Source organism: Rhinoraja longicauda, chromosome 7 (genome assembly GCF_053455715.1).
Source record: "Rhinoraja longicauda isolate Sanriku21f chromosome 7, sRhiLon1.1, whole genome shotgun sequence".
In the NCBI taxonomy this organism is placed as follows: domain Eukaryota; kingdom Metazoa; phylum Chordata; class Chondrichthyes; order Rajiformes; family Arhynchobatidae; genus Rhinoraja; species Rhinoraja longicauda.
Genome location: NC_135959.1, coordinates 56,994,540 through 57,006,601, shown reverse-complemented (window position 1 = coordinate 57,006,601; position 12,062 = coordinate 56,994,540). Strand labels below are relative to the sequence as shown.

The 12,062-nt window shown below is 40.0% G+C and overlaps 1 protein-coding gene across 1 annotated transcript in view; it reads left to right on the top strand.

Annotated features, from left to right (window-relative positions):
* The first annotated feature begins 1,013 nt into the window (after positions 1-1,013).
* Positions 1,014-12,062, top strand: part of rab30 (RAB30, member RAS oncogene family) — a 48,957-nt gene continuing 37,908 nt past the window's right edge. Inside the window, exon 1 of the mRNA XM_078402645.1 lies at positions 1,014-1,171. The gene's annotated coding sequence lies outside the window, so the exon portion shown is untranslated. The remainder of the gene's footprint in view (positions 1,172-12,062) is intronic.

Sequence of the window (12,062 nt, the reverse complement as noted above, 5' to 3'; positions counted from 1 at the left end):
ACACAGTCCAACAATAAAAGCATTAAATAGGCATTCAAATTACCCAACCCCAAAAACACACAAAAAAAGAAACATCCATCAAAGAAACATCCATCACAGTGAGTCTCCTCCAGTCCTCTCCTCACTGTGATGGAAGGCCACAATGTCTTTCCCTTCTCCCGCTGTCCTCGCCCGCAGTCAGGTTGTTGTGATTGTATGCACTTAAAGATTTGAAGCCTTTACGAAGCATGACCCTGCAAAATTTCACATTTAAACTATTCTTAGTCACTCACCATCTATTTGGGAAACATTCTAAGTATTTCCAGCATTTCAGTTTTTACCTCAGATTTTGTAGCATCTGCAGAATTACATTTTATGGTGATATTTCTATAATTAGCAATTCAAGCTGAGTATTTCTGGTATTTTAAGAGAAACTCCACCAGGACTCCCTTACCTGACTAAACTGCCTTATTCCCAAGCAGGCATGAAGGTAGAGTTAATTGTTTTGGTTTGATATACATTGTCGTTGACGCTCCTATTCACACCTACTGTCTGAGCTTCATAATTTAGATAATATGAAGGGTAAGTAAGTCTGTGTATGTAAATCTAAATAAGGGTCCCGAACCTAAATGTCACCTATATTTGTTCTCCAGAAATGTTGCCTGACCAGCTGAGTTACTCCAGCACTGTGCATTTTTGTTTTTGGCAAACCCAGCATTCCTTGTTTCTGCATTCTGTGATTGCAGATGGCGACGACGTGCAAAACTTAATTATTCCAGGAGAAAAAAATACGAAGAAAAAGTCAGTGATTCCACGCATGATTTTTGCTTGTCAGAACAAGTGTAAGTCACGCAAATGCCTACCCCACTTCCAAAAGCCCTCAGAACTCCTGGAAGACAAAGGGGCTTGTGAGAGCAGGTAGGCGGTGCGCACGCGCGCATAAGGAGAATGACTACAAATCCCGACAGACTCCACGGTTGGATTCCGAGCACCCGTTTCCGGTCTGAAAGAAATTACGTCATGGTTAAAGCTGGGATAAAGTGGGTGCATTGTGCAATGTAGCGTCCTGCGGTACAGCGCTGGAGACTGAGTCAAGAGCAGGGCATGACATGACTGCTGTACTCGCAAACACACACTAACTCCACCTTTCACACGCCAACGACAAGGGAAGAAGAAAAAAACCCCGAAGCAAGTAAGTTTTCATCCCAAAGTGTTTTATTTTGTGCAATGATCGACTCCTTTCCTTCATTGGTATGCTTGTGTTTTCTCCCACTTCCAACAGAATTCATGGAAATCGTTCTGAAGTGGTCGCGGTTTCCCCAGTGATTTTATATTGGTCATTTGTGTGTATTTAATATTGGCATCATTGCTATTGGGTTGTTTGATTTACAGCATCATGGCTCATTGTATCTAAAGGACTTAAAGGCTATTTTTAGTTTCCATATAAGTGAAAAATATGATTCGTCGTTAAATATTTTAGTTTTGCTATTTGTAGCACGTTCAATTTTAGCAAAGTTGTGATTTATACTGTACAATAGTTCGCTTGTTTTTAAACTGATTTTTTTAATTTGCAACTTTTTTTTCCAAAGGGCAAATAAATATTTATGTTGCACTCTATTTGGGGAAGGAAGAAACAAGTGATCGAGGATTTTCACATACTTTATTTTCACGCATTGGAAAGAGCATCACTATTTTGTGCGGTGTACTCATTCTGAGGACATAACATATTATAAGTGTGTAAATTCCTTCGTGGATGGTGTGCGGAATGACGGATATCTGTTAATTAAATTCTGGTTGAAGCGATTTGCCTCAGTTTGTGCTTGAATACAATTCATAGCTGACAAAGCTTTTCTTATATAATTTCAAGCAGCATAATTTTTTTTTTTTTAAAGGATCAATCCTCAACTTAAAACCTTGTAACGCAGTATAAAATAATACATGAGAGCAGAATGTGACTTGTACATTCGTTAGCTGTTTCCATTCGGGTTTTAAAGAATTGGGGCTTTTTAATATGACTGGGTCCACTCGATTAGATTTGAAGTTGTGTTTACCACACAGTTTTTCAGCCTGCCTTATTTATTTTTTGTCTCTGATATAAACTTTGCAAAACAGTAAAGTGTTGGTTTAAGAACCAACTCAAATGGAGCAGATAAATTTAATGCCTTATTTTTAACTCTGTATACGTTACTGTAGTGCAATGTTGTGGAATGTTCTTTTGGAATATTGAGCAACAACTGGATCATATGAAATACCAGACTGATTTGAAATCCAGGCACAGAGGGAGTGTTATCCAAATTTTAACACTTATTGATGGAATGAGTTCTGCTTGAAATGGAACTGTTGACTTACTTTCTTTTCACAGACTTTGATCTAAATATATATTGCATTTTGTACAATTAAAACTTTAATGTCAATATTGCTCAAAGGTAGAGTTAGGATTATTTAACAATGGTCAATTTGAGTCTGAAGCTTAGATTTGCCAAAATGTGTGGAGTGCTCAAGTGAAAATGGAACAATTTGTATTGAAGCAGCAAATTTAATTGCAATGGTAAATATGGTACTTTTTATCATCAAACTTATGCATGAGATCTTTTTTTATTGTAGCAAGAAAGTAGAATGTTGAATTTGGTGTGATAAGGTTAAAATCTGTATGGTGCAGTTGCCACAGATAATCAAAACTAAAGCTAGGCATACAGTCACTGTAGATGACATCTGATGGTGGTTGCCTCTGTTGTAATAATAGTCAGAATAGTATTGGACTTTGTCATCGGGTTCCTTTTTCTCAAACAAAAGTATAACCGTTGTCCTTTCTCCTTTAATCTACTAACTTTCGCTCGTCCAAAGTGTGTGTGTGCAACTATTTGAGTCTTCATATTTGGGAAATGGTTATCTCAACCATCCTCATCATAAATCTCCCTTCCTTCAAAAATCACTTAAGGACCCACCTCTTGTTAACTTGCCATCTAAATGCAGAGATGCTGGACACTAAATACATTGTACAAAGCCTTTTGTTGTTCATCGATCACTTCTGTATTTGATTTAGTGGGTGCTTCTTGCAAAATAATTGTGCCATTGATATTCATCAGCTCTGTAAATAGTTCCCTAAAAGTGGTGTTAGGTGGTGAAGAAAGCTTTTGGCATACTGGCCTTCATCACACAGGGAATTGAGTATCGAAGTTGGGATGTTGTGTTGCAGTTGTACGAGATGCTGGTGAGGCCATACTTGGAGTATTGTGTTTGATTTTGGTCACCCTGCTATAGGAAAAATGCAGTTAAGTTGAGAGGTGTGCAAAAAAGATTTACAAGGTTTTGCCAGCATTTAAGGGGATTGAGTAGGAAGGAACTGCAGATGCTGGTTTAAACCGAAGATAGACACAAAATACTGGAGTAACTCAGCGGGACAGGCAGCATCTCTGGAGAGAAGAAATGGGTGACGTTTCAGGTCCAGACCCTTCAGACTGAGGATTGAGTTGTCGAAAGAGGCTGTAACTTTTCTCCTTTTTATTTTAATCAAAAAATATATTCAATTATTTAAAAACAATATTCACAATAAAATAAAACAAAACAGAACCAACGACTAAAATACAATACTAACAAATATACCAAATGAAACTATTATACAACTATATTACAATCCCTATCCAGGATGCATCCAATCCCCTGCAGTGCCCATCGGTCCCAGAAATCCGCCAGGGAGCCCGTGGACAGTGCATAGTCCCTCTAACATCACCCGGGGGCGGACGTAACCCCGGAAAAGGGGTAGGCAGCTGGCTCGGAAAGAGCCCTCTTCCGCCTGGCGACAACTTTTCTCCTTGGAGGGGAGGAGACGAACAGGTGATTTAATAGAGATGTGTAAAATCACGAGGGGAGTAGATGGGGTGAATGAATCTTTTTCCTAGGGCGGGGAATCAAGAACTTGAGGGCATGGGTTTATGGGGGGACTATGTTTCATCACTGCTATAATTTCTACATGGTGTAGAAATTCCTACAAAATGTATAAAAATGGCCTTTATTAAAGTCAGTCAATGTGCACTTTAACCACATGTGATTTAATTTTTTTTTTTAAATTACAAATCTGAAATTGTGGAGTACAGAGGCAAATAAATAAATGATGGGTCTTTGTCCCAAATATTAAGGAGGGCACTGTACAATACAGATGTGAAGAGGATGTGCGATATCTTGTTGAATTGCAAAACTAATCAACTAAGACGTCTAAAGATAACCTATACAACATATTTTGAATGGATGATATTTAACCTCTATGTCTGACATCTCCCTACCGTTTCTGGACCTCGCCATCTCCATCACAGGAGACAGACTAGTGACTGTCTACTATAAACCCACTGACTCGCACAGCTATCTGGACCACACTTCTTCCCACCCTGTCTCCTGTAAAAAGTCTATCCCCTACTCCCAATTCCTCCGTCTACGCCGCATCTGCGCCGGGGATGAGGTGTTTCACACTAGGGATCAGAGATGACCTCATTCTTCAGGAAACGGGGCTTCCCCTCTTCCATTGTAGATGAGGCTCTCACTAGGGCCTCTTCTATATCCCACAGCTCCGCTCTTGCTCCCCCTCCCCCCATTCGTAACAAGGACAGAATCCCCCTCGTTCTCGCCTTCCACCCCATCAGCCACCATATCCAACAAATCATCCTCCAACATTTCCATCACCTCCAACGGGACCACATCTGGCCACATCTTCCCATCCCCTCCCCTTTCTACGTTCAGCAGAGACCGTTCCCTCCAACCCAAACCACCCCATCCCCAGGCACTTTTCCCTGCAACCGCAGGAGATGCAACACCTGTCTCTTTACCTCCCCCCTCAACTCCATCCAAGGACGCAAACAGTCTTTCCAGGTGAGACAGAGGTTCACCTCCTCCAACCTCATCTATTGTATCCGCTGCTCTAGATGTCAACTTCTTTACATCGGCAAAACTAAATGCAGAGTCGCCGATCGTTTCGCTCAACACCTTTGCTCAGTCCGCCTTAACCAACGTGATCTCCCAGTGGCCGAGCACTTCACCTCCCACTCCCAGTCCGACATTTCTGTCATGGGCCTCCTCCAGTGCCACTGGAAATTGGAGGAACAGCACCTCCTATTTCGCTTGGGCAGCTTGCAGCCCAGCGGTATGAACATTAACTTCTCCAACTTTAGATTATTCCTCTGTCCCTCTCTTCCCCTCCCCCTTCCCAGTTCTCCCTCTATCTTCCTGTTTCCTTCCTTTGTCCCGCCCCCCTGACATCAGTCTGAAGAAGGGTCTTGACCTGAAACGTCACCCATTCCTTCTCTACTGAGATGCTGCCTGACCTGCTGAGTTACTCCAGCATTTTGTGAATAAATACCTTCGATTTGTACCAGCATCTGCAGTTACTTTCCTACACTAACCTCCCATGATATAACATTATTGCTAAACAGCAAGAAAATAATAATAGTGTGTACTTTTATAAATTAAAGCATCAGTCCTTGTCAGGATGAAGTCACAATTTTATCCTTTTGGCAGTTATCAGTTTGCATTGCTGGAACCTGCAGGGTGTGGTTGATAGAGGTTGTCCCTGGGTAACGAATGGGTTCTATTTTTGTAGACATCTGTAAGTCAATTTTGTCCATAAGCAGGAAAATAAACACAAAGCACTTCATATGGTAACCGTAGCGCAATTGTATTACAATGAATGGCATCAAATGCACAAATAAGGAAGAACAATTACAAATGGAGAGACGTGAAGAGATATGTTTCTATGTCGGACTTTCAAACTTAATATTTTTTTGGGAGCTTTTTTCTCTGAACAGGTCTTCCATAAGTTGGTATTCATAAACCCAGGGAAGGCTTGTATTTTTAATGGAAAATAGGAAAAATATTTTTCTAGCAGATGCAAATACCATTGGTGAAGATAGTCTTGGGGACCAGTTTTGAATGTGTCATCAGAGGACCAACAGAAATGTGATAGATGAAATGATAGCCTGTGTGGTAAACAATAGTGGATTTTTTATTTTAGGTTGTTGAATGGAAGGTGACATTAAGTGTCTAATCAGTGCATCAGTAAGCTTGTGATTAATTAAGCATGTGACTGTCTTGGTTTGTGTATCTGACTACATAAAATTGCTGCTCCTATTGTGAAATATTAATTGGTAATTAGCTGTTGGGTGGCTTGTAGCAAAGATACTAGAGGAACAAGATAGACCACTCGGCCCTAAATTTCAAGAGTGGTCCATCTTGTTCCTCTAGTATCTTTGGTTTGTAGTGCTATGAATCCTTGAGACTTTTTTAAGGTTTTAAATCATGCAATATGACTACCACTAAAAAAAAAAAAAGAAGAGCTCCTTATACAAGTAGTTATGTTTTCTGCCTCATGAATCAGTGCATTTCTGGGAGCAATGAACAATGGTTAAAAGCAGTCTGCCTTTTTTTAATATAAAGTAAAATAATGCCTATCGTTTAAGTAACACGAGGTTGCACAGACAATATTCTACTAATTCTTGTTCCTGACACTTTGCCTAGCCATTTTATGGTAAATAGATGAAATATAATTCTGATTTGTGTTTTTTATAAATGAATCCTCCCAATTTAATGTTTGAAGACTGACCTGCTTAAGCTTGACATGGTATTTGATGATTGGGAAGATGTTAGTGGCAACTTGGGTATGTGTAATACTAATCCAATGTGATCTATCTATATTTCTAATTCTTGAGTCTCAGTCCTTTAAATAACTCCAAAAGGAATTAGCTTGGTCTGACATCTAGTTTATGAAATGCCTGTTAACTGGTCAACTGAGAGAGAACAAGTAAATATAACTTGTCTCTTCAGGTGTTGTTTCCATATCTAGACTGCTTTGATCTTTCTGTAGTTGTACAGGGCCCTAGTGAGACCGCACCTGGAGTACTGTGTGCAGTTTTGGTCTCCAAATTTGAGGAAGGACATTCTTGCTATTTAGGGAGTGCAGCGTAGGTTCACTAGGTTAATTCCTGGAATGGCGGGTCTGTCGTATGTTGAAAGACTGGAGCGACTAGGCTTGTATACACTGGAATTTTGAAGGATGAGAGGGGATCTTATTGAAACATGTAAGATTATTAAGGGATTGGACACGACAGAGGCAGGAAACATGTTCCCAATGTTGGGGGAGTCCAGAACCAGGGGCCACAGTTTAAGAATAAGGGGTAGGCCATTTAGAACGGAGATGAGGAAAATCTTTTTCAGTCAGAGATTTGTAAATCTGTGGAATTCTCTGCCTCAGAAGGCAGTGGAGGCCAATTCTCTGGATGCTTTCAAGAGAGAGCTAGATAGAGCTCTTAATGATAGCGGTGTCAGGGGGTATGGGGAGAAGGCAGGAACGGGGCACTGATTTAAAAAAATATATAGCAATGATCATAATAAAGCACAATATTCAGGGAAACCTGCATCTCTGGTGAAAAGTGGGGTGACACAAGGAACTGGAAATGCTGGCTTACAAAAAAAGCCAAAGTGCTGGAGTAACTCAGTGGGGTCAGGCAATATTTTTGGAGAACATTTTGGGTCAAGACCCTTCAGCTCTTTTGGAGTTGTACATTGTGGAAACAGGCTCTTTGGCCCAACTCATCCATGCTGGCCAACTCTACCTGTGCTATATCTGTCATCAGCTTTGGCAGCTCGTTCCACACACCACCATCCTCTGTCAAAGTTGCCACTTGGGGTTCCCCTTTATATCTTTCCCTTCACGCCTTAAAATTATGCCATTTAGTTTTAGACTCTCCTTCCTTGGGTGGACTATGACTTTATCTATGCCTTTATCCATGCCCCACATGAATTTGTAGAACATAAGTCTCCTTTTAGCCTCTGAAACTCCAGGGAAAAATGCCATTGATAAAACTCAGTTAAGCAATACTGGAGTGAACCTATTGCACAATTAATTGGCATTGGGTTAAGTGCATTGACTTAAAAATAAATCTAACTTGGGCAATGGACCTGCAATCGAGGAGAATCTGACTGCAGTGTCTCCAAGATTGATGGCCACATATTAAAATTGGACAATAAATGATGAATTTATTTGTTAACAATCTGATTGGGTCCTGGATAATAGAGGATACAGATTTCTGGATTTTGTGTTCCTCAGAACATGGGGAATGTTGTTTTAGTTACAGTACCTGTGACTAGTGGTGTGCCTCTGGGTTCGGTGCTGGGCCCTTGACTGTTTGTCAAATACATCAATGATTTGGATGAGAACATGCAGGGCAAGATTAGCAAGTTTGCTGGTGATATAAAAGTGAGTGGTTTTGCAGAGAGTGAAGATGGTTGTGAAAGATTGCAGCAGGATCTGGATCGATTGGCCAGGTGGGTGGAGGAATGTTTGATGGAATTTAATACAGAGAAGTGAGAGGTTTTGCCTTTTGGGACATTGAACAAGGGCAGGACCTACACAGTTAATGGTAGGCCTCCAGGAGTACGGGTGCATGATTCCTTGAAGGTCGAGTCGCAGATAGGTAAGGTGGCCAAAAACGCTTTTGGCACTTTGACCTTCATCAGCCAGAGTATTGAGTATAGAAGTTGGGAGGTCATGTTGCAGTTGTATAAGATGTTGGTAAGACCGCATTGAGAATATTGTGTTTGGTTCTGGGCACCACGTTATAGGAAAAGTATTGTCAAGCTTGAAAGGGTTCAGTAAAAATTTACGAGGATTTTGCCAGGAGTAAAGGGCGTGAACTATAGGGAGAGGTTGAGTAGGCTGGGTCTCTATTCCATGGAGCACAGAAGGATGAGGGGTGATCTTATAGAGGTGTACAAAATCATGAAAGGAATAGATTGGGTAGATGCACAGTCTCTTGCCCAGAGTAGGGGAATTGAGGACCAGAGGACATGGGCTCAAGTTGAAGGGGAAAAGATTTAATAGGAAATCCGAGGGGTAGCTTTTTCAAGCAAAGGGTGGGGGGTATATGGAATAAGCTGCCAGAGGAGGTAGTTGAGGCTGGGACGATCCCATCGTTTAATCTTTGTGTAGCTGGGGCATTGTTGGACGAGTTGGGCTGAAGGGCCTGTTTCCACACTGACTCCATGACTAGTACACTGGTGAGAATAGGATTTTTGTTCCATGATCAAAAGTATTTTGAGTGATGGATTCCTAATCAACTGGAAGGAAGAGTTAATTTCTGAATTTATGCTCTTGAAGGACGGGTAGAAGGATTCCTGATTATACATCATTGGTTGTGTGACCTGTCTGCTGTTGGGGACTTTGTCACTCTGACTTCAGGATGTGTTCCACGTGCAAATGTACTTTGGAACTGCAATTACCATTGTTTCGCAACAAGATTAAAAATCTTTTTCATTACTCCCAATACTCTTGAGTAGTGCCCAGCTAGTGGGTGTGACACTTGATTGACAAATCCAAAGAAATGCTAATTTGTTTTATTGGAATTGTCATTTAATTTTAAAAGTGTGAATGTAATAAATTTGACTTGAAGAAATATGAAGAGAAAACATATGTAGAATGAAAGTTAATTTGTATAAACACTGAAAGTTTCCAGAAAGTACAAATCCTGTACGGGGTTCTTGAGGAAATATGTGTTCGTAAGGCTTCAAATTTTTGGATCAGTTCATGAATGACTGAAACGGAACCAAAAGAAACTCTAGGTGCATCAATTTTTCAGGATCCATAATAAATGACCCATAAATCAGCAATTGTGTGTATATATTCCTTTGTTTGCTCCATGTATAAGCAAGTAATATGACAGAATGAAAAACAGAATATCCATTTATTGAAGGCAGTAACTTTCAACTGGGTGAAATTTATCAAGAATCCTATGACATGATGTATATTGTGTCACACTATATTGTTCCACCTTTTCTTTATTGAATGAAGAACCTATACAAACAATTCAGCATGGTTTCTCAGAACTATAGTTGGGTAGTTGTCAGATTGCATGTATCCAATGCTCTCAGCTGCTGCTTGAGATGACATTCAATGAATCAAACTGGCCGCTGTAATGGGAGGCCTTTGGAGGAGACCAACGTGACATGTGGTCATACAGCACAGAAACGGGTCCTTTGGTCCACTAAGTCTATATTGGCTGTTTGGCACCAATTTGCATCATTACACTATTATATTTCTACCAATTTGCAGTATTACCTTTTCTATCCTCCCCTGGGATTTTTCCACTCATTTACATGCTAGGACAATTTGCAGTTCCCGATTAGCCTGCCCGCCAGCATGTCTTTGGAAACTGAGGGGGCTGGAGCTCCAGAAGGGTCCCATGCGGTCGTGGGGAGTATGTGCGGGCTCTGCACAGACGGTGGGGAATTTTGGGTTGAGCCCAGGTCGTTGGAGCAGTGAGGCAGTGGATTTAGCAGCTGCAGCGCTGTGCTGCCAAGAAGTGGATCATTCACTTGATGCTTCAGTCTGAATATAGTTGCAAGGTTTTTGTCCTTATCTTATGTGTTTGTGCACGAGGGTCTACCATCGTGAAGAATGGGATCACCTGCATTTGGGGTAGAGAGATGGGGGTAGATCCCGTTTCCATACTGTATCTCTAAACTATCTGTAAACAAAACATTTCTAATAGTGCTAATTAGATCTCTGTAGCATTGAGAGAGCAGTTACAATATTGACTGTAAATATTAGGAAGTCTAATGATGTGAACACCCAAAAAGATAGCATTAAAGAGAGAAAGAAAAAATAAATGAACAAATTTACTGATAGTAGAAATGAATGATGAAGATGTAAAGTGATTTTGAAGTTATAGTGAGCATCATGGCTACTTAGAACAGTCATTAAACTCCTGCTTTAATGGTAAATGGTTACAATGGTGACCCAAGAGGTCCATTAATTACTGATGACACTCCCTGCCTATATAACAAAGAATATGCTGCTCAGAGTGCAGCATCCTGCAAAGCTTCATGGGTATTGGCAGCAGTTCTCTCTCAGTGAATGTCCTTGGATTTTTATAATGTAATTTAAAACAGAAATACTTTATTTGTTGCCCGAGTATCTTTTGTGTTGTGAATTTCCAGATGTTTCCTATTGCAGGAGATTCTGTGCCTTTCTTCAAAAGTTCTCTTATGAAGCAGTACTTTCTGTTATGCAAAATAATATGAAGACAATAAACAATCAAAGGAAACTATATTGAATTACCACTTTAATTAGTTCAATTCTGATGCAAATATGTAGGTTCACTTTCAATACTACATTTATCCTGTTTAGATTGTATTTATTACATCATAATGTTGATATGTTGTTGGTATTGTGATATAAATTATGGGGTAACTGGTTAGGTATTGCTTAATGAAATGATCTTACTGATTTATGGACAATGTCATAGCTGCCCTAATTACAACTCTCCCACATTTAACAGTTGTTTTTGCAATGAAGACTTGGAGATATGCAAAACAAAGGATGAGACAATAAAATGAAAGCTAAATAATTGACTTTAAGTCATTCTTTGTACTGACACAAACCAAGTTTATTTGCATTGACCAAGTCACTTATGGTACCAGCAGGACCAGTGTCATTGTTGGTTGAAGAAAAACATTAACTCCTGGTTGAACAATAATATTTTTCACTCTGATTGACCACTACAAACAGTGCACTAGGTTACAATGTATCCAAGCTACAGTTGTACCTTACATGAGATCTGGTGTCACCAAGGCTGACTTAAAGCATCTCTAAAATCTACAACTATCGTGGACAAGGGCACCAAGTATATGTGAACACAACCAAGTTCCACTCTGCGTTGTCTTATCTGTGTATCCCATCAACAATTGTGCTAGCCATAACCAATTGAGAAATTAGTTTGTTTTAGGTTATTGAGGCTTGTACTATATTTTTTACATTTATTGTTTAATATTTGTCCAGTATGCAGCATTTCACATTTTGGCGATTGAGAGTTTGCACAACTAATCCCTTTAAATCTATATGCTCATTCGCTTATTAACTGGGGCATTGAACCTGTTTCAACATTTCAATTATATAATTTTGCTTTTCTCTAGCCCAATACAGTCCCCACCTACATCCGATACCTTTACTCAAAGCAGTATCTAATTTGGACACTCCCTTCCTTGGAGGTCAGATCTTCGCTCCCCCTAGAAGTTTCAACTGCCCACTTCATGAAATGTTGAGA